Consider the following 27,832-nt stretch of genomic DNA (forward strand, 5'->3'; position numbering starts at 1 on the left):
AGTTCCTATCATACCTGTACTAAACAAGTGAGTATCTCTTTTGTCACTTCTGTTAATTCATTGATTTCCACTTTTCTGGTTGATGAGATGGAAAGCCAAATGCTGTTGATCATACTCTGCTGCAGTGCCACCAAATTTAATAGTTTGCATCAATGTTTTTGCCATAGTTGACTTTAAAAGACAATGACTTTATACACACAGAAGCCTGTTACCAACCTGCATTTCCCTTCCATAGAGAACAACTCAAACCATAGACATTAGTAACATAATTTTGAAACACTCTACTTGCAAGGAATGACAAATCTCTTTTCCAGAAGAACTTCCTCCTTTAAGAAAAGCAATCAGGTCCGCTTTTCAGATGAGCATACTGTCTTGTGAGGATTCCTGAAATGACAAAAAAAAAAAAAAAAAAAAGTCTTAAATGAATCTGACAGTGCTTTGCAATAAGTTTTCTGATGACACAAAGCTGAGTGGTGTGATTGAGACAACAGAAGGAAGTGATGCCATCCAGAGATACCTTTAAAAGCTCAAAAAGTGGGCCCTTGTGAACCTAATGAGGTTTAACAATGCAAAGTGCAAGGTTTTGCATTTGTGTTAAGGTAATCCCAGACATGCATACAGACTGGGAGAACTCCTTGAGAGTAACCCTGCTGAGAAAGACTTAGGAGTTCTGGCAGATGAGAAACTTAATGTGAGCCAGCAGTTTGCACTTGCAACCTGAAAGGACAGTGGTATCCTGAGCTCGCTCAGAAGATAGGTGGCCAGTAGGGCAAGGGAGGTGATTGTCCTCTTCTACTCTGTCCTCATGGCACCTAAGTTGGAGTTCTGCCTCTGAGTCTGGGGCTCCCAGCACAGGAAATACACTGAGCTTTAGGAGAGGGTTCATAGGAGGGCCATGAAGATGGTCCAAGTACAGGAGAATCTTCCCTATGAAGAAAGGCTGAAGGAACTGGGCTTGTTTAGCCCGAAAAAGAGAAGGCTGCAGGAAGATTTCATTGCTACCTTCCGATATTCAAAGGGAGTTTAGAAGCAGGAAGGTAATCAACTTTTTATACAGTCGGAGTGATTGGACAAGGGAGAATGGTTTTAAACTAAAGGAAGGAAGATTTAGATTGGATGTCACTTTTTACTGAAGATAGCAGTGACATGCTGGAACAGACTGTCCAAACAGGTTGTGGATGAGCAGTCCCTGCAGGTGTTAAAGGCAGACTGAATGGAGCCCTGGGCAATCTGATCTAGAACTTGATATAGCTGCTGGCAACCCTACCTGTGACAAGAGTGTTAAAATTTCAATGCAAGTCTTTCTACAACTATGTGATTAATTAGCACAGACTTCCAGATTTTAGTCCTTCCAATTTATTGTAGAATTTGTCTTTCAGATAGTCTCTGTGCTCACTGTTTCTCCACTGCTACCTCTGCAACATGTAGTTCTGGATTGAATAAGGAGCAATTTACACACACTTTTTTTCTCCTCCTAACTTAAATTCCAGTCTCAATGACGTATACTAAGATTAGGGCAAAAGTAATGAACATTATGGGTATTTGGACTCAGAAGGAAAGGATTAAACAGATTTGTGAGTAACAATGTTACTTCCATTTTTTCGTTGTTTTTCCTTTCTACCTTTGTTTCCTAGTCATCAATCCTCATTTCTAATTTGCAGTGAGCCCTGATTACAACAAAAATATTTTGCTGGATTTGCTAAACTATTCTGGTTATAAGAGCAAATCACCAGTTTGTTATTGATGGCATTTGAGATGAAATCTCACTTCTAAGAATAGAAAATATCTGCCATAAGCTATTAGATGCAAGCCAAAGTGTAAAGGCTTACATTATATCTGTTCCAATCAAATCACTTAGTTAATTTGGAAAGGAAAATGGGAGGGATGAAGGAAGAAGGAATATAAAGGAGAAAATAAAAGAAGTTGCTACAGCTCTGCTCTCCTAAAAATAACTCAGCATTGCTTCAACATCACGTAATGGAGTCCTAGAATACAGAGAGATAAGTTCTCTAGCCATTACCAAAAGGGTTGTGTTTCTGTTACTTAATTCCATAAAATTAAAATTTTCAAAGAGAGAAAAAGAATGCTCTGAATTCTCAATTTTTGTCAAATTGCATAGGCAGGAGGGAAGAGAAAATTGATCCTAAGATTCATTCAAAGAAACTGTCTGTAAGCTTTATAGCCTAGCAACCTGCCCTTGAAGACAGCAGTAGTTCCTGTGTTCAGCACAGGAACAATGAAAAGCTTGCAGAAGTTGACTCACAAGAAATCCAGCCAAAATAAAAAGAATTTGTTAATGTTCTATGACAATCAACAGACTGTTTTCTTGGAAAAACTGAACATGGTGTGTTGCTCCTTTAAGAAACTTATTTTGTAGCACAGTCTGTGTCACCTAAATGAAGCCTGCTTTCACACACTGCTGTTGCTTTAACAATGTCAAGAACAAACACATAGAGCTCACCTGCTTTTGAAATTACTGCCAAAGCAAAGCAACAGCAGCACTTCCCTCTTACTGCCAATGACCAATTCAAGGGCCCTACTGTAAGATGATTACACTTCATGTGCCTTGATACAGAATGACAGTTCTTGCAGAATTCTATTGCACATTGTGCTAGGTTTCGCAAACTGCTGCATTTTTGCTGGTACTTCAGTTGAAGTAGCATTAGATCAACATGAAGGGCTTTTGAAAATCTCATCAAAAGCACACCTCGATACCTCATAGTTTAACTCACACTCTGCTCTCAGTAATGTTCATATTCCTGCATGATTTTATTGGTTTTCCTTGTCAACCTTCTGTCCCTTCCATGTTTATTCTTCATTTTTGCCAACAGTGCATATCTGCTCTGAAATCAGAGTTATAATTACCTAACTGCTCAAGTTGACTCTTTTCATGTGATTTCAACAAGCATAAGAGGGCAACAAAAAATAAAACTAGTGGGATACTTGACTTGTGTTTTGTGAAACTAATGCAGTAGTGTCTAGTTTGATATAAGTGCAATTCCAGGCAAGTTCTCATGAGATTTTTGATCTAATTTTACCCTTCCTGTACTTCATTCTTGAAAACAGTTGTTCACAAATGTATGCCCTGCCAAAAGAGTGATGACATGAATAAGGCATGACTGCAAAGCAAGGGACATTATTCTTTGGTAAGAAAAGTCTTATAAAAGTCTAGTAGAGACACCATCAAATTTTTCTTTGTGTTGAATATCTGATCGCAACTGTATTTGTAATGTGCCAAGATGTGGACACCATAGATGTTGTGGTCTCTTTCAGCCCACATGTAATAATGTTTTGACATTCCCACACTGTACTCCCTGGGTTTCTTCTGTTACTAGCAGGTGGTACCCTATTAATCTACATTCAGAAATCTTGTAGATCAGTTATTTTTTTGGCAGTTTTATATTTGTTCCCCCTTACATGACCACAAAGCCAGGTTTATATAAGAACATTTTGAAATTATTCCTCGTTTTGACATGTATTAATTCTAATATTTTGAAATGAATATATTGTTTTTTATCTTGTACTTTTCTGGTTTTTCTTTTACCATAAAACATTTAAATTATTATGTTCCTGTCAGGAAATGAAAAATATGTCCTCTGAATACATATAAAATTTGGCATATCTATAACTTCTGAGAAAAACTGAATAAATGCACCTGTAATGTGCATAATTAATTAATAATTAAATAATAAAACTTGTATGTGTCTGCTTAATAACAAAAGACTAATGTCTTCCCAGGCATGCACATACGTAGGTAAGTTGAATATTACTATTGGCAATCACCGCATTTTTCTTGCTAAGTGGCATAAGCACATGTAATGTGTAATACATATGGGTTTTGATTTAACCAAGTGTGCGTTGCAGTCACAAGATGCAGATTTCACGCTGCACTGCACCCTCCCCTCCACAGCACTCTGTTTTTGCCTATGCAGTTCACACTTAAGCTACATGCAATCAACTCATAAGAAATACTGCTAAAATTCACATAATAATGTTAAAAGTTTGTGATCTTGTGGCCTGAAGACCACAAGCTGTCCATGCCTGAGGTAGCAGAACTGAAGCTTTGCAAATAGAGACTATGCTGCATCTTATTTCTCCCACCCTGTGGAATAACTAATCACACAGAATCACAGAGTGGCCTGGGTTGGAAGGGATCTCAAGGATCATGAAGCTCCTACCACAGGCAGGGCCACCACCACCACCAACCTCCACATTAACTACTAGACCAGACTGCCCAGGGCTCCATCCAACCTGGCCTTGAACATTTCCAGGGACAGGGCATCCACAACCACTCCAGGCAGCCTGTTCCAGCACCTCACCACTCTCCTAGCAAAGAACCAACCTGAATATTCCCTCCTTTAACTTAAAACTATTTCCCTTCCTCCTGCTGTTATCTACCCTTTCAAAGAGTTGACTCCCCTCCTGTTTTTAGGCTCCGTTTAAGTACTGAAAGTCTGCAATTAGATCACCATGCAGCCTTCTTCTTTCCAGGCTGAACAAGACCAGGCCCTTCAGCCTGTCTTCATGGAGAAAAGGGAGAGTGCTTCAGCCCTCTGATAATCTTTGTGGCCCTAATGCTCAGTAGGAATGTGTCATCTTCCTCTCTTTCAGGCAACTACAACTGCTGTATGTGAGCCTGCTTTTTTTAGCATGCTGATGATGTTTTGTATTCTGCAAACAACTTAAGAGGAGAAATCCACAGTCTCTGACTTCAATTAGATTCAATTAGGCATAAGCCAGAAGCTTAACTATCCATTGCTAAGATTAGAGTTGTTCTTCAAAAGCTTAAAGAAAGACAACTTGGCATATTGGAAACTACCAGCTTCTAGTTTTAAATGCCAACTGAGAAATCTCTTACTGGAATTTGGTTTTGGACATAGATACCTACAACCCATAATAGTTTTGCTTTAGGCATCTATTTCTTCAAGCACGAGTCTGACCTGCAGTACATGAATACTGCATTATATACAAAGCAATGTGTGTGAGAATATAGCTAGCTAGTGGACATGAAAGAAAATCTCTGGAAGGCAGAATGACATGAAACAGGCCTTCTTAACAGCAAAGAATAAGGTCTTAAAGAATAAGCTTTCATCTTCGGGCTGTAGCTCCAAGACAAAGAAAATTGGACCAAAATTGTAAGTACCACTTTGCTAAATAACATGTTCCTCATTCTAGAGTTTTATAACCATCTACTTCATATGATAAGCAAGAATGCATGTTTTACAACTTTTGCTAAAACTTCATTGAAAAGCCAATTTATTTTAAACATACATGATAGTTCAAGCAGTGTGATTAGAATTACGTATACTCATATTATTATTACCATACGCTTAGCAAATATTTGAGCTAGTCAGCTTTTACATGACCACAGATTTGTGAAAATGTCAACTATTTGTTATCAGAGAATCATAGAATCATTAAGGTTGGAAAAGTCCTCGAGAGAATCTAGTTCAACCATCCACCTGTCACCAATATTTCCCCATTAAACCACAACCCTTAGTACAACATCTAAACATTTATTGAACACCTCCAGGAATGGTGACTCAACCACCACGCTGGGAAGCCTTTTCCAGCACCTGACCACTCTTTTGAGCTTTTTCCTAATATCCAATCTGAACCTCCCCAGGAGCAACTTGAGGCTGTTCCCTCTAATCCTGTTGTTATCTGGGAAAAGAGGCTAACCCCCCTTCACCACAGCCTCCTTTGAGATAACTGTAAGGGGCAATCAGGTCTCCTCTAAGCCTCTTCTTCTCCAGACTAAACAATCCCAGTTCCCTCTGCCACTACCCATAAGAGTTGTGCTCCAGACCCTTCACAATTTTGTTAATATTCTCTGGACACACTCCACAGCCTTGATGTCTTTCTTGTAATAAGTTTAGAAACAATTTTCTGGCTCAGTCATGAATTTATTACGTATGTGTATTGAAAAGCAGAAATATTCATGAGACGATGGCTGCAGATAGTCTTAGCTTTTTTTCATTTCTTCAGTTCTTACAATTCGTTTCCCACTCTCATTAAAGTGATTTAAAATAAATAAATAAACAAGTAACATGAGGAATTTGCATTTCTAGGAATGCAAATAAAAAGTGAAGCGTTAGAATAAAATGTGGAAAATTACCTTTAGAGAATGAAATACATCTCTTTATATATGACAACCTCATTTTCAAGGAACCTGCTTCATTTTCATTAAGGAATGACATGCAAGGGACAGGTTCTTGTTTATGAACTTCTTCATAGGTTTCATAATCTATACCTTTAAAAAAATATTCTCTCAGCATGCTATTTTGTGTATTCATTTTTATCCTGCTTCTGTGAGCACATTTATGCTTGCTTTGCTTCAAGCATGTGAGTAATGGAATTTATTTCTACAGTCCTACTTAAATAGCAAAAATATTGAAGATAAAACACTCTTACAAGCCTGTCATGAGAAAACTAATAAAAACAATGTTGTTGAAAAATACAACTACTTAGTATTAACATGGGCAGACATTCAGCTACAGGATTATTTTTAGTATTTCTTAGTCTTAAAGGAAAATAAATATAATATGGTAGCAGAAAGAAAAAACACATGGAAAAAAAACAAACAGTTACATAAATAACCAACAAAATAAGAATACTGTAGAAAAGCATGTGTGCTAGGTCTAGATTTGATCTCTCATCAAACAACTTATTCACCTCTGCCACAACTGAGGTGGAAGATCCAAGGGAATAACACTTCCATGAATCTCAGCTAGAGCTCAATATGTGTAACATTCTAATTATTTTACAGGAATGTGGTAGCTCTTGTACAGTAACACCTATCACTTCAGCTTTTTTGTGCTGATCAGAATTTTTTGTCTGGTCTAGTTCCCTTCCTTCATTAACCTAAAACCAGTGATTTTGCATAAACAGCAATTCTGGCTGTGCAAGTTTCACTTTGCAGATGAACAGTAAGGCCTCAGTTACCAGCAACAGCATAATTCTGCTCCCAGAGTTCTGCCAGTACATTGGTTTTTATGGATCTGTGTCATGTTGTATCTGCAGTATAAACCTCATTCATAGACATCTCTGGGAACAAGTCTTCTAGAGTCTGAATTCAGAAAACCCAATACACATCTATGTACAAAATTTTTAAAAGCATAGATTTTGTGCATAACAAAGCACAAAGATGATCCTAACAGAGCCCAACCTATAAAACTAAATTAGTGTCTCATCTCAAATACACTAGGTCAGAAGGAAAGCTCATCCCAAGTATAAAATGTTTACAGATGTTCATACAACATACCATCTTTCATTTTTTTTATGTGATTCTGAAGTTATATATATTCTCATTTCTACACGGTATAATACCAGTCAAATCACAAGCTTCATGTTATTATTAATGGATTCCAGAGAATCTCTAGTTTTAAAAGAGTTCAACAATTGCTAGTTTGCAAGAACTATATGTACGAGTCTACACTTCGGCTGTGTTTTCTTCATATTTTACATACATGTTAAAAAAAGAACAGAAGAAGAAAGAAATAAAATCTAGATTTTAGTGCTTTGGTAATTTTACTGTACGATCATATCATAAACTGCAGAAGTCCTAGTAAAAGTAAAATAAATTACTTACATCTGGAGAAATCTGCTTTAAATACAATTTTACTTCATGATCTATCATTCAGAAATTAGAACTCATCACCTAGTAAAGCATTCTTGGGATTATTTTTTCACTACTTAAATATCCTTACTGATACAAACTTAATTTTGCACTAGATGTATAAACCTTGATTGAAAAGTTTGGCAAAGACCTCAAACAATCCAATGGTCTGGACTTTGTGTAACATCACATAAAATATTTGGCAGCTTTGCAATTAATCTTGATTCCTCATGTGGAATGAGATATTTATGAAACATGGCATGTGCATTTTGTGTAAGTACTCTAAAATGTAATCTATCTGCTTTGACTTTTAAGTAATTTCAGTATATGTACAATTAAAAGTTGAGAGGATAATCCAAACATACATTTTAACACTTCAGAACTGAAAAGCCAAAAACCAGTGTCACTGTAATAGAAAATAAAAGGAAAAATTGAAATCTCCAGAAGAGATGTTAGGTACTGTACTGTTTAATACAAGATTTTAAATTTGAAGTGAAAAATTATGTTTTAGATAGAGATTTAGCAGCTTAATTTACATGTATAATTGACAGCACAAATGAAAACAAATCCAATAGAAAGAAAATGCCCAGAGATGACAATATATTAACATTGTGCTTTCTGTATGATATTCTGTTCCAGTTAAACCACTGATGTGTTACGTTAAAAATAAAATTATATATATAGAGAGAGAGAGACAATGGCATGTGCACACAGACAAAAATGTCAAGATTTTGAAAGTAATCCATCATTTGCCATTCATTCGTGTCCACATTATTCAAACACAGGAACAACAGAGCTGCCTGAGAGGCAAAAACCACACTGCTAAATGGAATCTTTTCTCTTACTGATAATCCACTCTTTGTCATCAGCAAAATTCCTACTGTCCTCTAGGACAGAAGATGACAGCAGTAACTCAATAAGTAATCAAAAGACTATAAAAGGGCAAGTCATATTTCTTCTTCCATTGCTTTGTAAAGTCTGTAGTCAGTAAGCAAGCTAGTTCATTAAAGGCAACACAACCACCTTAAATCCCTCTAATGGAAATGGTCCAATGGGTGCCAGTGCTGGCTGACTTACATTTCCTTACTTACACACTTGCATGACTGAGGTGTATATGATTTCCTATGGTGCAAGGCAGTAGAGAAACAGGATTTCTAATAACTGAGTAATCACTCCATTAACTGAACATACAACAGAGTTTGTTTAACTGGCAACCCCACATGCAGATTATATTTTTTCTGGAGCAGAGGGAGGATGGACAAAAAGAGACAATTCTGTGAAGTTACAGAAAAGGAAAAGGCTGCTTGTGAGTACATGCAGGTAGAATAGTGTTTGATTGAGCTGCTAAGCTTGAAGCAATATAAAAGGATTCGCTTTGGGTGCGAGTGATGAATCATGCTGAGTCTGGCCTGGGCTTCCAATCCGCGTGCATTGGACAGTGCATATTCCTCTGTTCTGCAGTGCTTTGCTCTTGCTTCAATAGGGATCCTGACTCAGACATGAAGGAAAGACAGAGTTGTGAACTGTGTCAGATCTGTATCTCCAGATTATGCACATCAGACACCAGGTGGTATCTTAAGGTGGTCAGGGCTTGTTACTACACAGGAGGTGTCAGAAGACAGACAGAGAAGCCAGAATGCTCACTTATCTCATGCCCCTGGCTCAAGGAAGTAAGTATCTCATTTCCTATTCTGTACTTATGTATACATCGCATGTAAGCTCTAACATTTGTTCAGTCTGTATTGGTATATAGTATCAGCTGCTACCAGAATTATTATTCCATACAGTTTCCAGAATATATACAACAAAAAATATAGTTCTTGTCCTAGGAAGCCTACAATTTAAAAGTTGCTAACCTGGCAGGTAGCTTCATAGAGATAAATCTTACGAGCAGTAAAAAAGTCCTTTTAGGTCAAGAATGCTCCTTGAATGTGTGGAGTTGCAGCTATATGGAAACTGCTGTGGGTAAGGGGACAGACTGAAAAGACTTCAGAAGTCAGTGAAACATCACAAAATAGATGATATTTAGACATATGACAAGGAATAACAGAGTAGGATTTGAATGAGAGAGAAAAGCAATTAAAGCATTAGATATAGGCAGCCAACAGAATAGGTAAAAAATGGTTGGATGAGCAAGAAGAAACACAAGAAGATGAAAACCCCAGGGCACATGAGATGATCTTGAGAAAGCGAAAATGCAAACCGTAATGCTGTGATACTACAGTGCAATAATGCTGGAAATAGAAAGAGAAATGTGAGGCTCAAATTGACTGGTAAGGCTGTTAAAGACCTGGAGGGGGTCTAAGACAGCAGCAACCAGTTTAGGCAGCAGTAGGAACTGGTGACAGAGGACTTCTGGGCACTATTTGCACCATGATGCTGCTGTGATAGATCTGAGAAAAGGGAAGCCTGCAGGGAAACCCTACAATGCCACATCAGGTTCTGATGTTGCTTTTAATGTTTCATACATTTCTACAGTAAAGTGGCAGCACCAGAACTGCTGAGGAAAAGCACAAAGGACAATAGCTGTTTTAGAGAGAATAGATCATTTTCATCACTAAAAGAAACAACATGAGGAAAGAAAAGATCCTAGAATCATTCAGTGCCCTCCCCCCTCCCAGCATCATTTCTGTTTTATTTGTTAGACAGCATCACTCAACATAGCATTGGATTTTCTTCCAGTAACTGAAATTTCTTCTTTCCCTATTTTATTTTTATTTTTTTAATTCATAGCTTAATTTTTAAAACAACTGAAAGGTGCAAGACACTGGGAAAGTGCAATTAAAAATCACAACAGTAATCAAAAGGCAGATTTGGAAAAGGGGGGGAAAGTCAAACCCCCACACCTTCTTTAATATTCTTCTTGAATCAGAAATTAATGAGCTGGGCTTTTGTACAAAGCAAACATTTTCAAAATAATATTTACTACTGGGTTGATGGTAAAGAATATTTCAAAACTTTAAGAAAGCTAAGGCACAAAGAGCTTCTAATGTTATGACTTTTTCATTTGAAAAAGGACTAAAACAGAAAAAAGTAAAGCATCTTCTTCCTCAAAAGGGACATTATGATTTTTTTGTTACATAAAAGCATTTCTCTGAGAAAATAATGAGTTTCTCCTGTCAACTCTTAAGCAAATTGAAATAAAGTTCCTCCTATAAATGTGGTTATTCACATTAAGTCAAATCATTAAAAAGATGGGTGAAGAATTTTTTCAGCAATGAAAATCATTCACGGTGCATTCTGCCTGACAACTTACATGTGTGATCTGGGCTCAAAACACAGAACACTTCCACAAGTCACCCTAAGCCAGGGGTATTTGTACTGCTATATGGACACTACCACATATAACTACTAATTTTCATTATGCATATCATGAAATTTTACTTCACTACATACCAGTTTAAAACAGAGTTTGTTCATTTTAAGGTCATGTAATAATTAACAGAGTTATAAACTAATTTTCTTAAATAGCAAGCAGTGTTTGATGTCAGGAGACTACCAGATGATCAGAATTTCTTACAGCAGTTCAGGATGTCACAGCTCTTAGCTTTCTGTCCTCACATCTAGTATTTCTATTACTGCAGCTGCTCTGCCTACTCAGACACTCAAAGGCCAAGGCAGCATCTGAGTGACTAACAATCACACTGGAAATTAAAGGCCAGGAGACAGGTTGGACCAAATTTTTTCTGATGGAACTCACTGTGGTAAGATCAATAGTCAGCAGAGAGGCCTGAAGTGCGTATTTGTCAATTTGAACTGCAGCAGATAGTATTAATGCATTTCATACAAGTTGGAAAGCCACTGTAATACTAAGAGGAGAAAATAAGAAATGACTTATTGAATTCCTCAACAGAAGGTTAATCCCACAAAATCATAAGTATTCTGTAACACACCATTCGGATTATACTCATGCTTAGACAGGAAATCCCAGTATCAGCACATCTGAAATAAGCTGAGGGTAGAGGGCTCTTGGGAGATTAAAGCACTTTAGACAACTGCAACTACAGTCCAAAAACATATAATCAGGAAAAAACAAACAAACAAACAAACAAAACAAACAAACAAAAACAAACAAACAAAAAGAAACAACTTCAGTAGTAACAAAAGGAAACAGGCTGGAAGGAAGAGACCTGGAGAAATGTGTACTGTCACAAAAAGGAGTCCAAGGCTGGTACTGTGTAGCCTTTAGATTTTAAGAGAATATCCTCAATATTTGAGCTTCCACACTTATTTAATGAGAGAATAAACATCCATTTATTTCTACCTACTCTACATAAACAAAGGTTAGATTAGATGCAAATTAGTTACTTCGCCAAGTTTAATGTGTTCTCATTGGTTAGTTCATTTTAGAACAAAGGTCTACTGTGGACTTCTGCTTAATTAGCTCAGGAATCTTTTCCAAGAAAATACTAATTGCCACATCTTCTGAAAGAAAAAAAACATCTCTGGAAATTTTATGTTCCTTTAGTGCTGTCATTCATGCAATAAACAGAAGTTTGTTTTAAAGGTTAGCTGACGAATCACTCTGTCATCTTAATTTCAGTAAGATTTATTAAACCAGATCTCTTCCTGAACAGTTCACCCCTCCATCTGTTAAACACTGTCAGTTCACTCAGATGTCTTATAAAGCTGTACATTAAAATGAGCCTTCCTTTGACTTATTGGTGCATACACTGAACTGTTATACCTCCACCTTCATTACCTCTGTTCAATATATATGTGATCTATCTCCACCCAGCTGTTTCCACCCTTTACCTCTATGACAGTTTTTTTCATGGTTGCCAATGAAAACACTGAGATTACAAGAAGTACACAGTTATTTGATAGGGATGGATAGGGCCAAAAATGCTTTGTATGAGTTCTTCTGCTTGGGAACTCTGGAGTTTTGTTTTTTTTTTTCTTTTTCTATTCTTTACCTGCTTCTGCTACAGATTCTGCTTTCTGTTTTCATGTCTTTGTTCTGTCCTAAATGAGATAGCTCTATGTTTATTATGTACCATGCTATTTCAGTCTCCTTACCAAATGTTCTTTATAGTGAATACGTATTTTTATCAGAAAAGTTCCTGAAAATAACTTACATAGTTTTTTCAGGAAATTTCAATTATTAAAGTGCTTGTGATTCACTTCTCAATTGTAATGTTTCCGTTAGCTTATTCTAGCCATCGATACAATCTGATTAAGTTTTGTTTGGTTTAAGGAATGCTGTTTACACTGAAACTTCTGTTTATTATATTGAGGATTCTTCCTAAAAAGGATCACAGAAGGATATCACAGCAGTAAAACATATTGGACTGCATCTCCCACTAGACATGCTGTTCGTTTTACAATGCAGTTGAGTATGCCATATTTTCTGGCTTTGCCTCCTTAAGGTCACAAGAATTTGTTAGAGAAACTTCAGGGAAGAGATCCCTGCAAAAATGTGCTATTTTTATTTATTCTCTATGAAAACACATCACAGTGCAATGTGGCCACATCCTCACAAATACCGAATTAAAACTACTTCTGCCAAATTTCTAAGTAATCAAATCCAGCTTAAAGCTCTTATTTTCCAACACACCAAGAAAATAATGCATCAGAAATTTGACTATCAGTCTTCATTAAGGCATAAAAGCAGTGTCCATTGACAGAGGGATATGACTCCCTATGATTTCCTATTATTTTCAGGCTAAGAAGCAGGAATACCATAATAGCAATAGGGTGTGTTGCATGACCTCTAATTGTCATCTAAAAGTCAATATTTTTATAAAGTCCTCGAGGTGCTTCCCTGCTCTCTGCCACTCTGTCAGCAGGTGGTCCTCTGTGAGAGCAGAGCACAAGCTGAGCTAAAAAAGGAAGAATCAGGAGTGCTCCTGCTATACAAAGTAAATTGAGTCAAGAAGATATTGGTGAAATTACTAATTTATTTAACACATACATTGAATTCAGAATGGGAATAAAATCTGATCTGTCACCATTCGTCAGCTACACATTGCCGACAGCCACAAGGCTGCTGCTAGCCTGTTTGTCATTCTCCTTGTCTTTGCCCAATTTAATTTTGTTTTGCTGTCTTGTCCTGTGCTTCATTTGTGACTGAACAATTTAAAACATAAATGCTGTGGTTTGTGGCAGTCTACTTGCTGCTACCTCACACCTTTAAAATGACAGGCAGAAAATTTTATACAGTAGAATCAAGTTCACTACTCTTAGCTCTAAAATCTCTCAATACCAAGAAAAATGTAGTTCTGAAAACTGTGACAAAAAAATAAAATCACACTAGCAGTTACTCTTCTTCTGTACCTAGATTACCCTTTAAGAAGGAGAGGAGAGATGCATATGAATATACTGAGATACAACAGAATAGTTACTCCTCATCATAACATTTTGTTTCATCATGTGTGCTTGAAATATATCTGAAGATAACTATACCAAGAAGGGCAAAGCAACACCCTTAATTCCTATATATTTTATATATTTTTTCATACTCGGAGTTCTGCAAAGTAAAGCACTATTTGAATTTGTAAAGTAGTCTTCAGTTATAAGATCTAAGAAACAAGTTAAGTGTTTACCTCAAGGACTATTGTAGCAATACACAAAAGCTGTTTAATATGGGAGTCTTGGAGAATAGCCATTACACAGATGAAGCAGCAAAAAATGCATAGAGGACTGGCATTTTCTGGAGCAGTGAGAGGTGCCAGCTCAGACTCACCCCTTCTCTCAGAATAGATATTACTTTACAATGCACTTTCGCCATCCCAAATGGGATCACACTTCTGAACAGAAGTGTCTGTATTGCCCTAACCCATTGGCACTGCTCTCATAAATCATACTGCAGAAGAAAACAGATACCTATCCAATCAGAACAACACACAGTTTTCAGCTAGACTGAAAAAGGAAATCAAACCACGGAGAAGAAAGGAAATGTATAAAATGATTGATAATAAATAAGTAAATAAAGTGTTAGGAGACAAAACAAAACAAAACAACAACAACAACAACAACAACAAAGGCACAGAGAAATAAATAATAAGTATTTGAATAGGCTCATGATAAAAGCAGCAAAGGCACACAACCATATACCTACACCACTGGAGCTGAGAAGGGAAGACCTGAGCAGCCTGGTCCTTCTCCAATTACATGCATGCTTTCTCAGCCATGAGCTAAAAATGCTCTCTCTAATGTTACTGCTACTAGAAAAGACTTCAGCAAATCAATATCAATGTAGTACTACTATTTGTATGGAAAAAACAAACAAACAAACAAAAAACATCAACCCCCACAAAACAGTGTTTTCTGCATTTTTCTCATCTTCAGCCACTGCAATTTTCAATTTCTCTCAAAACAGACATTTTCTGACCAACTTTCTAATGGTTTCTTTTCCAGTGTTCCTTTTCTGCCTGCTTCCTCTCAACCCTGTTTCAGATTAGTACTAATGAAACTTATCTCGAAACACATACACACTTGTGATGGCAGCAAGGACCAACCAGCTTTCTGTTTGACTCTAGGGAGAACTAACTAAATGCAGCATTAGCTTTAAAAGCAGATCAGACCACAGGCTTACCGCCAATTCACTGAGGAGTTTTCCACTTAAAAGATAGTGAAGATAATGAAATTAACTTTAGCAGAAAGCATGTTGAAAACATAAACCAAATACCTGTGTTCTGATTATTGCTTTTGATTCTAACTTGTGAATTTTTCTGCTCAACCAGGATGACAACGGCTAATAAAATATCTGTATGATTCAGTATTGGAAAAATAGGTTTTTCAATTAGGAGCAAGACATGCAGTCCAGTTATGCATCCAGTTTCACCAGAGTGCTCTATTTTTAGCCCTTAGCCCTGGGTCTAAAATAACACCATTTTTGCAAACCAGTTACTCTATCTGCTGAACCTGCAAAGAAATGGAGATAGAGAACGCATCCCTGTTGTCCCTCATTAACTGTGGAGAGCCTAGTAAATGTTAGGCAGGGAAAATATAGATGTCAACAGTTGGATTACATGTATGTCCACCCTTTCCACCTATTGAATCAGATCACTGAAATGTCTTTTGCCCATCTCCTGGATTTATGCCAGCAGTACTCTGGAATAATAAATGTGTTACTATGAAAGTCTCCAATCATGAAAGCAGATATATGTTTAACCTTACAGCTGAAATAACTGATTAGCAGTAAAACTTCTCCGGACAGGAATGCTCAATGCCTAACATAGAGAATTTCTAACTGTGTTGATTCCTTCAGTGCTTTATTTCTACTAACACAAGCAGTTACCAAAGTTTAACTTGGGCTTTTTGTCACAATATCTGCACACAACCTTGAGCAGCTATTGCAATATTATCATTTTGGCATTCAGCCATTCTAGAATTGTTATATGAATTTATTCACTCGATGATATTTTACTCTTCCCTTTGTGATTTCAGCTAAGAAATTGCGCAGTATCTGAATACAGTAAACGATTAAAATTCAATCCTTCTCCTTCCTCCCAAGATATGAAATGTTATTTTACATTTGACAAGACCTCAGGCTAGTTCAGTGATTGCCTTTGTACCTGCCCACATCAGGGAGAACAGAAGTTTTTCCTGATTGTTTTGTCTCCCAGTGGTTACACCAGTGAGGCAGGACCAGGTCCAGGTTAGCAGTGAGACAGCAGACAAGCATCTGTACAGAGTCCCAGAACAGCTGTGCTGTTGAATGTAAACTGATATAAATAAATAAATATGTAAACCATCAGATTAGTAACTCTTCCACCTGTCAAGGCTTTGATGTATAAGTGGAATGTGTAATGGGATGCACCAGTATAATTAATCATCATTTTAAAAGAACACTGTCTTAGTATCTCCTTTTTGTTTTTAAACCAATTTTTCCTAGTAAATTGACATCTCCAGCTGACTTCTTCACTCCCATTGGTAATAAGCAGGTTATTTAGGCTCTCAAACTTTAAAATCTTAAAGCAAAAGGAATTATTCCCATAACCCCAAAAGTTCTCTTTTCTTCACTAAGAGCATGATAAGTAGGAATTAAAAAAGAGTAAATAAATTGAAACAAACAAACAAACAAACAAATAAATAAAGTATCTTTGCTTTTCACTGCAAGGAATAAAGGAAAAAGCCTAGTAACATATGCAGACAGCTAATTCAACTGGATCTCATGCATACATTCCCCCTAGATAGATTTCCCTCATTAACTTAATAACAGCAGATGTAAATCTTGACATAATCTTCTCCCTGAACTTTACTGTCTGTGAAGCACATGGACTCTTCTTTGCCAGAGAAAATCTGTCATTTTGACTCTCTTGGTGTGGAGCCAGGGGATTATATCAGTCTGGTTAGCGGGGTGAATCAGCAAAATAACAACCTCTCTTTTTTTATTAAAAATTATCAGATTACCAAGTTGTTAGCATCTACAGAAAATGTTCACGAACTAGGCATTACACTTATAATGATAGATACTTATAATGATGAATCTATGATTTTATTACAAGCAAACTCTTAGTCATCATCAGTGCCAAAACTCATATTTGGTTACAAAAGTGAAACCGATGTGATGAACATCATCAAGATCTAATGGTTTCCTTCTTTCCCTTTATACACCTGGATCAAGAGTTTGTAGAAAATGTGACAGAATTTTGCTTTCCATGTGTGCTCTGCAGTTGGTTGCCAAGTGAGAAGGAACTGCATAAGAAAGGCCAGTCTAATTGTAATAATTGAGAAAAGTTGTAACATTTGTTTTAGTAATGAGTTCTTTGCACTGAAGGGAGTTTAGTTACAATTCAAGGAGGAAAAACATGTAGGAAGGGTGGGAAAATGCTAAAAAGGAAAAGAATTCCAGGGGAAAAAAATAAAATAAAATTGTGTGGCTTAGAGATCCTGCTTGATGGAGGTTGGGGAAATACACAAAGCAGTGGAGCTTTGTAATTTTGAACTCCCTGCAGCATAACAAACTTGCCTTAGTAGAACAAAAGAGTGCCAGTCAATAGCCTGACAGTTAAGACACTGCTCAGTGAGATTCACGAAGTAGGTACCCAAACATCCCCCAAAGCTGGAGGAAGATATGAAGTCTGGGTGGTCACTCTCTGGGCAAAAAACCTAACCTTCATTAGGTAAAAGACAGCTGGTATCAACAGTCACAAACAAATAGATGGAGATTCATCTCTTTATATGTTTCAAGCTGGAGAAATCAACAGTGTTTTTTCTTTAAGGATACAGTTTCAAGAGAAGCTATATTATATGAACATTTAAAAATAAAAGACTTAAATAGACGGCATGTGTGTGCATATAAAATGTCAAAAGGATTACATTCAGGGTACAATTTTCAAGATATAATTTTACACTGCTTTATATTTGTCAAATTACTGATCTCTCACTATGCTAAATGTTCTGCTTTCATTTTGAGAATAAAGGGACAAGGAAACAAAAATTTCAAGATGACAATAATTTGAAATTATTTTCTTTCTTACATTTTGTCCATAAAGATGATAAAAGCTTAAGAAGAAAAATAATAATAACAATAAATGTACCATGAGACTAGCTAACCAAAATACTTCTAACCTGTCAAGTAAAATCCAGTCCAACAGCATTGATTGTATGCATTTCAGTAGACAGCCATTTCCCACAACTAGTTTATAGATAAGGCAATGCTCTCTAAAGTGAAACAATTGGACTGAACTTCAAGTCAGGGACACATTAATGCTAAGAACAGTGATGGAAAAAATACAGTTAGGCTCCCGCTGAAAAGGCTTTCAACATTATTTGCCTTGACCATAACTGCCTGTTATTTTGCCATAGAATTTGGAAACAGGAAAAGAATAGTTTCAGTAGAAAACTTTAGCTTTGGTCTAACTATCAACTGATAGGATTTTAGACAAATTCTGCTGACCTGGGCTTAAAAAATGTTCTTTCTTTTCAGAATTCTCAAGGTATTTGACCCTTTGCCCAGATGTACTGACACGCAACTGTCAATACTACATTTGTACATCTAGTATGTCTCAAATTTTGCCTATTCAATTCCTTCATCAAAGCAGCATTTTTTTCAAGTGCCATATGTACATACATATTGTAATTTACATTTTCTCATAAATACTCCCCTTCAAATGACAGGAATTTTTCAACATCACTTTCTCCACATTTACAGATTAAACCCTTCTTACTTTTAGTCAGCCACTGAATTTTTGCAATTATATATAATATATAAAATTATATATAAATATAAATAAAATTGAAAGAAACTATAAATCAAGCTATTAGCTAAATTTCTGTAGAAGGCCAGCATTTGATTTTGTCTTTTAATGCTGCAAAGTTAGCTCGATAAACTTTAAAGTAAGAATTTCTGAATTAAATATTAAAATGCACACTAGTCCAAACTGTATGCAGCAGTTTCAATCATTTTAATTCAGAACCAAAACAATGTTGCTGATTTACTTCATTCTGACCCAAGAATTTCAGCTCACTGCGACACTGAGTTTGGAATAGACTTCATTCCACTTGTAGCACTCTTCTAAGAAGAAAGTGGCAGTACTAGGTGAAATATTGAATTTGTGAAGTAAGAAGGGGATTTATCAGGGATATTGCATTATTGGGTCAGAGAAGGACTGCCTGGATGGATATCTCTGCTGTTGCCTTGGCTATTACCTAAACTTCTGTAGCTGAGACCAATGAAATATTTTCTGTGGCAGTTCTGCTCTGAACTATTCATTGTTGCTTATCTTGATTCTACTATCTGTAGGAGACAGGGTAAATGACCCATAGTAACTCACAGTATTGCCAGGATTTTGAAAAGATCAGACACTTACTTTCTGTCATCAATGAGAGTGATGTTCAGCTGGAAATAGCAACAGTTGTTCACACCACACATAATGGAAGAGCAGTGACACTGTAAGCTACTCCAGACTAATTATTTACCCTTCCCTTTACACTTCTTAAATTTACTGCAAAGTCCTTCACAGGTGGAAAACTTTAGAATCTTAACACAGGAAGATGCAAACTGTTGTGAGCCAGTGTATAGGAGATATGTATTCTTGGGTTGTTACTTACACTAAGTACTCAGCCTCCCCAGGTATCTGAACCTCTGTAATCTCCTCTTTCCTCACTTTATTTTCTTCCTGTTCCCTTCCTTCTTACACTCTGAAACTCTGCAGAAAGGCAATCTCTAAGTCTTCTTGCTCATATTTACATTAGATTGGATGAGGCAGCCTTTGCCTCATCTCTCACCAGATGCATCTTGCAGCACTGCACAGACATGCAATGAAGCAGCCAGCTGCAGACACCTCTGCACCATGCCACACTTTTATTATATACCCCTGGCATGCTACCTGTCTTTTCTCCATTTATATGTTCTTTTATGACTTGTCCCCAAGATCTGCCGTCTTTTATGTCGGTGCCTACGTTCTATTGGAACTTAGCAGTTCTATTTGTCTTTCAGTCTTTTTTAAAAATATTATTATTTTTTACCATCTTCTACCTTATCTATACTTTGGCCTTTCAGAGGGGGAAAGCAAACATCTGAATGCGATCCACAAAAGCAACAGTGATTATCACGATGAAGTCAGCACTTCAGCTTTATAGTGTCACAGAACACTTCAATACAGATTCATTGAAAACCACACATTTCTTATTGTATTTTTATGGAGCTCACTTCCTTGTGCATCTTTCCTAGAAAGTAAGTCCTAAGGGAAGAGTAGTAAAGAGAAAGTCCTAACACCAGTCCTGATGCCTTCCAGCATTTGAAGTATTTCTGAACTGAGAAGACAAAGATTTCTATTCCCTGGTTTGTCACCCTATCTTGCTTTTGCAGGGAGAAAAACAAGGCTGCTGGCAGCTACTTCTCGCCTTTGCACCAGCTCTTGGCAGTTCCCTCCTCCTGCGGGGTGTTAGTTACACGTATCACTCTCCACATGCTCCCTTGTGCTGGAAGAACACAGTCAAAAGCACAGCAAAGAAAGCTGTCTCTTAGGGCCCTGTGAATCTAAAAGCTACAGGATCATCTGTGACTCCTTTTGCAGCTGTTGAAATAAGAAATTCAGAAAACACTGATCTATCCTTGCAATTTCCATTTTACTTTTGCTAAGCTACTAGTATCATGTTTTCACTGCACTGTACATCAGCCACACATGGGAAAAATTTCTTCCAATTCTGCATGGAGATTTGTAATAGAAATGTTAAGGTTGCTATGAATAGAGAGTGCAGGGGTATAGAAGCACCGGAAGGAGCAAGAAGAGAAGGGAGAATGGGCAGAAGGTTTTTGTCAGACTTAGCTGTCATGAAAGTCCCAGCAAATCTACATATGGTTCTTAGTAACATCCTGTAAATAGAAAAACAACAAATCATCTAAAAAAAACTGAAACCACTTAGGGAAGATGGCAGGAAGGTTAAGAACTGATGTGAAGCCCTCAGTCACAAATGTACACAGAGAAAACAGAGCAAGCCATAGCACTACCTAAGGACTTTCAAGGGGGTACAGGAAGAAGGCCAAAGATGGCAACCACCATGAGCTTACAGTGTACACACAGAAATGCACATGGATGCAGCCCAAGAGTTTCTTCTTCTTTTTCCTGTTCACACAAAAGGAGGACAGTCATCCTCTCTAGAGACTGCCTGTCCAAAGTGTTCAACTATCATAACCATGTTGAAAAGGTTCTATGTATTTTAAGGAAAATCATCTATCAAGGCATAAATCTAGAGGCAGAAATTTAAATCTAAAGTCCTTCACATAACTGCCACCTCCCAAAGCTTACTCTCACTGGACCAAACATGAAAAGTAGAATGTCACTATATGAAGAGAACCTAAATGAAACTGTTTATGAACACGTTTGTAGCATTAAATTGAACAGTACAGTAAGAAATAAAGCCCAACTCTGGTTGTAGATAAAAGAAACAATCTGAAATAGGAAAATATAGAGAAGAGTTCTACACAGCATGTACAGTGTTTGTGTAAAAGTCAACATTTGCAGCAGTAATCCATGGTATTAGTAAAAATGAGTATGATTGGCCAGCATTACCTGGAAACATTTACCTTGAAATGAAAACCTTTCTTAAAAGGTTTGCTTGGTAGATAGCATTCCTCTGTGCCAAGATTTTACCATTTTTTTCTGTGTTTCTTTTTTTTTTTTTTTTTTTGGGGGGGGGGGGGGGGGGTGTTGTTGTTGTTGTTTGTTTGTTTGTTTTCCTACAAGCTCCCTTGGCTGATTTTAATAGTATCTATCACACCAAAAGACAGATTCAAAGGAACTTCAGCAAAAGTCTGAATGCAGTGTTTCTAATAGCTTTACAGCAAGTGGTCAAAACTAGTAGCCATCTTGGTTAATAGCAACGACATTCAGTAATTAACTCTGCTGCTTTTCAGATCAGGACAAAAGCAAGATTGCTTTGCAGCAGTCCTCGGTTTTAAGTCAACTTCCCTGGAATGTTATTGCAAATGAAACTCATCTTTCCATGGAGATGTGAGGAGAGAGTTACTTTTTTAAAAAAAATCTACATTTATGCAAATATCCAAGTTGCTACATAATTACCATTACAGTGCAAGCTGTTGACAGGTCTAAAAGAAACTTGTATCACAGAGTACTTTAAGAATGTCTGGGAACCACAATAATCTGAAAAATTACACATATTCCCCAAAAGCCTGGTTATTCTGTAACAGAGTGAAAAACTATTCTCTTATATATGTTGGATGAGACATCAATTGTTTTCGGGGTTGGAATCAATACCCTAAATTAGCATCAGAAGCCCGGAACCAATCAGAAATCGAAGAAATACTAAAATACAAAGATGGTATCTCAGGGAAAGGCAAAGAACAGCAACAAATGAAGAGCTGAGTATTTATCAAACCTCTAGAGATGTGGTGAAGTGAAGGAGAATTTCAGAATACTCAGATACTAGAAATGGTTCTGGAAAACCATAATTCAACATTCTCTAAGACTGAAAAAAATATTAAAAAAAATAAATAAAAATAAGAACGAAGAGATAAAACACACCAGTAGTCAAATACTGCACTTAAATAAAGTAACAGTGCAAGATACACTGCTAACAGAAAGACTGAGAAGGTGGTGCATCTTACCTCTCTCTAGGTTACATTCCTTTTGCTTTTTCTAAAGTTTTCAGAGCCATTTAACCAAAATCAAAAAACAACCCTCTCTATCAAAAACTAAATTTTCAATTTAATTATTTCTGATACAAACAATCCATAAAAAAACAAAACAAAACAAAAACCCCTCCTTTCATAAGTATTCAAATATTTGAGGGCAATAGCTCGCTTACTCTATACACTTTTGAAATCACTTTCACAAACATTTGGGGCATTAAGAATGGAAAGCTGCATATGCAGCACACAAATATTATCTAAATGGAATCCACTCCTTCACACACATTCACTGCTAGTAAGTTTTACATTCCATTATATTCTCTCCTTTTCCTATAATAATGATGACCTTGCCACTTCTTAAGAAAACATTTAAAACACAACTGAAAAATGAATTCCATCAGATATATTACATAGGGTTATGATGTAGTTACTTTATTAAATTGATCACACCAACCTACTTGGTGAACAAGCTACAGCCATGAGCCTGCATTCATCAGTGCTTCAGACCTTTTCTAAACTGAAATACAAATTCTGACTCACTAGGCATACAGTTTAAAAGAAGAAAATGTCCTTAATCTCATTTGCAAAAATTGTTCCCAAAAGGTACATTATCATTGAAATGCCAATTGACTGACAGTCCAAATATTAGGCTTCTAGGATAATTTGGACATAGTAGCGTTTCTGAAGATTGCAAAAGAATGTTTTTGTTTTGTTGTTGTTTTCTTTTTCCTCCTAAAGCTGATGACTTAAAGGGAAGAAGATAAATGAACTGGACTGAGTTCTTATTGATTTATACATCAGAACTTCCCCTAAAATGTGGATATCTCCAGATGGATTTGGCAGCCTCGGGGTGAAGTGGTATGAACTGACTGAATTCATTTGGAGAGAGCATTGTAAAAAATACTACTTAACAAGAAATCACCATCAAAGGGAGTTTTCTTATTCTTTCTCTCTGTGGAGACATAGACATTATTTACAAGTCCAAATAGCAAAGTAATATAATATCCAAATATGCAAGCAGTCACAGACACTAATATGTAAAGATTTTCTTGCAGAATAAATACTTTATACAAATATTGACATTGCATTATCTTCTGTATAAGGCCTTTAGATTGACAGAAAATACAGTTCCTTGACTCATTTCAGGAATTGTAGATATGTGTTTGAAATTTTAACTTATACTTTCAGAACTCCATCAGAACCTGCAAAAAGGCAATTTTGGCAACCAACTTTTCTGACTGATTGGTTGAAGTCAGCAAACTCCAAATCAGTTGGGATATCAGGGAAAAAGAATGTTGAATAGACGTAGTCCAATGCGCTAATGATATATTTCCAGCTGGTTACTGCAATATATTAATATATTCCCAAAACTTTCCTTTTTTTGTTTAGGTCTGCCATAGCAAACATTTAAAACTTAACAAATCATGCACAACATAGTAACAAAACTGTTCGGTAATTCTACACTTTAATCCTTTCTGTACACTATCCAACCCCGAATTCAGGTGGAAATTGTATCAGCAAGATATAAATTTTATGAGATTTTCATGCTACTCCTTTGCATGACAGTGACAACAGAGGGAAATGTTAAATCTAAACCAAATAATTTTTTTTTTCTATTATCTATTCCACTGATAAAATTAAATAGTTAGTCATTAACTTCTTACCAAATCTCCATGGAGTCTTTCATAAGTTACTTTTCTACATAAATGCTGACTGCACTGGCTACATACCTGTAGTCATCCCACACAAGTCATTCTGTGTTCCAAGTTATTGAACATACTGTTCTCATTACAAAAGATCTGACAGTAGTTTTAACTAAGCAGAGCTTATACTGGAAATGAAGAAGCATATTTAGAACTGTGAATAATAAAAATCATAGTATAGTAGGGATAGAAGAGGTCTAGAGATCCACAAGTCTGCATTCTAGCAGGAAAAGAAAGTAGGTCATCTCTAAACAATAACCTAACTGTTGACTCAGTCCAGCATGAACTAAAGGAGGTTTCAAACACCTTCTTAAGCTATTCTAGTACCTCACAATTTAATAACACTTTCCTCATCTGTCAACATCTACAAATTATTTTTATAATCTCTCAGTATTATTGGTACACAATGAAGTTTGTTGTGGTTTTGTTTTTGTTTTTTTTAATTAAAGATCACACTTTCATATTTCTAACTATATCATATTTTCCATCTGTTTTCATAATTTCAAAGACTATTTGAGCTGAGATCTTCACTTATGTCAAAGAATAATAATAAAAAACTCAAACATTTTACAAGCAAAAGTCTTGCTGATTCAGTTCAGCATAAGATCTGTGGTTTTCCTTGTACACTAAGAAGAAAAGTTTAACTTTATTTCTGGTTCTAGCTAGCCATCTGTTACATGCCCTAGGATTCTCTGCTGCAGTAGCATTGATTAGCCAGCTCATCATTTCTCCTTTTCTTAATCATTTCATTTTTTCTTCCTAAATTTGAAAACTGTAGATGATATCTTCATTTCAAAAATAGCTTGTTCTGGTATTTTTTCTGTAATATTTGAAATAATCCTAATATAATGAACTCCAGAGATGTTCTGTCAGCAAAAAATGAACTTGAAAATCTTGAATAGATATGCACAAGTGAAATTTTGTATGTTTTTACTGAGCTCTTCTATTTGTGAAGAAAACACAAGAGTGATTTGGGGTTGCAAGAGACCAGCCTGCTGCACATACCCTATATAGCCATTTCACCAGCTGAGTATTTCACTAGTTTGCTAGCGTTCATCAAAATCCTTACAGAGGGTAAAGTATCCTAGTCTGTTTTCCTTTTCTTTTCTATGAACTAGACGGTGATCCTCCACCGAAGAAAGCAAGCATATTATTTTGGTGCAATTTCTTCTTGTAAGATTCATTGGGCTGCTTTTTTCTTATTTAATTATCTTCTATGTCTTACAAATTGATTCATAATTCATTTAGTTTTCTTCTTCCCCCAGTACTGCCTATGGTGCTCATTTCTTCCTCACTTTGAAACTACTTTTGCTGCACATGGTTTGTTATTCTTTAGTTCCCTAGGAACATTTACACGATGATTATTTTTTATTTTTCTTTTTAAATAATGATTCAAAAAAGTAACTTCCATTTCTTTAAGCTCTTGTGGAAAAAAAAATAAAATAATAATAATAATTGTGAAGAAACTTTAGAGTTTGTCAGTTAAAAAACATCCTAGTTAATGTAAGGCTCTTAAATACATTCCTTATTCTGGTATGTATCTTTATTAAAAATAAATGTCTTATATATCTCTTTACGATGTAGCTGTTCTGAAAGCCAAAATAAAGGCTTTAGTGCTACCATTTGCTCTTCCAGTCCAAAGAATAATATTATATTCTTTTATTTCTCACCATTTTTCGCAACTTCATTATAACTTTTCCATCTCTCTTGTCAGTTACACATTTCAAATGCTAGCTTGCTTTTCTATATTATCTGTTTGCTCATACCCACTGTTTATTGTTGTCTTTTGCCATTCTTCTACCTCTCTTTCAAATACAATTTTGATGTAAAAGAATTACCTGTAAGCACATGAGAACTAACAGAAATACCTTCTCAGACTTTGGAGATTAGATTAGAGAAACAGTGGAGAAAAAGTCAACTCAGAGCAGACAAAATATGTAACTGAGAAAAAAGGACCGTATACTGCTCTGGGGACATGCTAAATAAACCCTCTGTGTATGTTTCATATCCCTTCTTCTGCACTTTTCTACTTTTTTTTTTTTTTTTCAAAAAAAACCAAAAAAAAAACCATAATACATTTTCTCATAACTTATTTATCGAAAGTTTGAAAAGAAAGATTTATTACTTTGATGATTTTTCCTAAGAGATCTGGGCCACCATTTCCCAAAGAGTGATTTCTCCTAAGTTTTTAAATTTTATTCTGCTAATCTATTTCTTTCTGTAGGGTTGTAAGCATTATCATTTCATAAACACTTCCAATGAATTAATAGGCCACTTCAAATTCTCCAAGAATTCTCTCTGTGCAGTAAAATTGTCAACTAAAATAGTCACATTTTTGTAACCTCCTCTATGTTCTCAAAGTAATTTAAACTGTCAGTGTGGCTTTGACTTCTTGTGACCTGTCCTATCGTTTCCACAAAAAATAAAGTCTGTAATTATCAGGATCTTCTGTCTTTAGATATCTATTGAAATTTATCAAAAAAAGGTGTGTTGTAATTTAAATTGTAAAATAGTGAATTTTTACAATGTAAAATGTAAAATAGTGCATTTCTCATCCTTAATCAGTGTTATTGCATATTTGAATAAGTTTGAGAAATAGGGAAAAATATTCATCAGATATTTGAAATATCAAGTGGAGAAATTTGTAGTACCAAAATAGCCAGATTTTTCTGTCTTTACCCAAGTCAATAGTACCTTGTTCCATAAATAACTGCACTGATTTAGTTAGGCAAGGGGGGAAATCAGTGGCATAGCACTTGACTTTATATTTCTCAACAGTTCTCTTTCCAGTTTCTGTTGCATGATTCACAGTAAAAGACAGGAAAAACCTGTTACTGATTTTTTCAAGTCCAATGAGGAATATAAATTGATTTTATTAAACACTTTTAATAATAATACAAACTAGGATGCAAAAATGCAGACAAGGCAAACTCAGTTGGATAACTACTGCTATTTAAATTTATTTATGCTATTAAAATATGCAACAACACTGTTAGTAAATATATGTAACGTAGCATTTAATTAACAAATTTAATTGGGGAACATTAACATATATGAGAGAATTCAAGTATAGGTTTCTATTCAGTGTGATTTGACTCATAAAAATAACAAGTAATAGAACAGAGAATAGATAGGGACAAGAATTAAATACTGTCAGTTATATTGGAGACATTTATGCCCTTCACTACTCAATTTCTATTAGATATTTTATACCAAATAGAAAAGAAATACAACATTCTTAAGAATATTTATCTAAAATATATCATCATTTCAACTGTTAATGAATTATTTCACCTGCAGACATGATTTAAAACAATAACTGATTAAGTAGAAGCCCATGGAATCCTAACATATTAGGAAGTCCCAGAGGGCACATCCAAATCCCAGGATCACAGAATTGAAGAGCTGGAAGGGAAGTCTGGAAATCACCTAGTCTAATCCTCTACTAAAGCAGTCTCCCTCAACCAT

At 35.9% G+C, this 27,832-nt stretch overlaps 1 long non-coding RNA gene across 1 annotated transcript in view; it reads right to left on the bottom strand.

The window, feature by feature from the left end:
* Positions 1-266: 266 nt before the first annotated feature.
* LOC107309912 (uncharacterized) overlaps positions 267-27,832 on the bottom strand; it is an 80,263-nt gene continuing 52,697 nt past the window's right edge. The window contains exon 2 of the long non-coding RNA XR_001553391.3: positions 267-384. This is a non-coding gene — a long non-coding RNA (uncharacterized LOC107309912). The remainder of the gene's footprint in view (positions 385-27,832) is intronic.

The sequence above is a fragment of the Coturnix japonica genome, chromosome 2 (genome assembly GCF_054131305.1).
Source record: "Coturnix japonica strain WE chromosome 2, WE-NBRP24, whole genome shotgun sequence".
In the NCBI taxonomy this organism is placed as follows: Eukaryota; Metazoa; Chordata; class Aves; order Galliformes; family Phasianidae; genus Coturnix; species Coturnix japonica.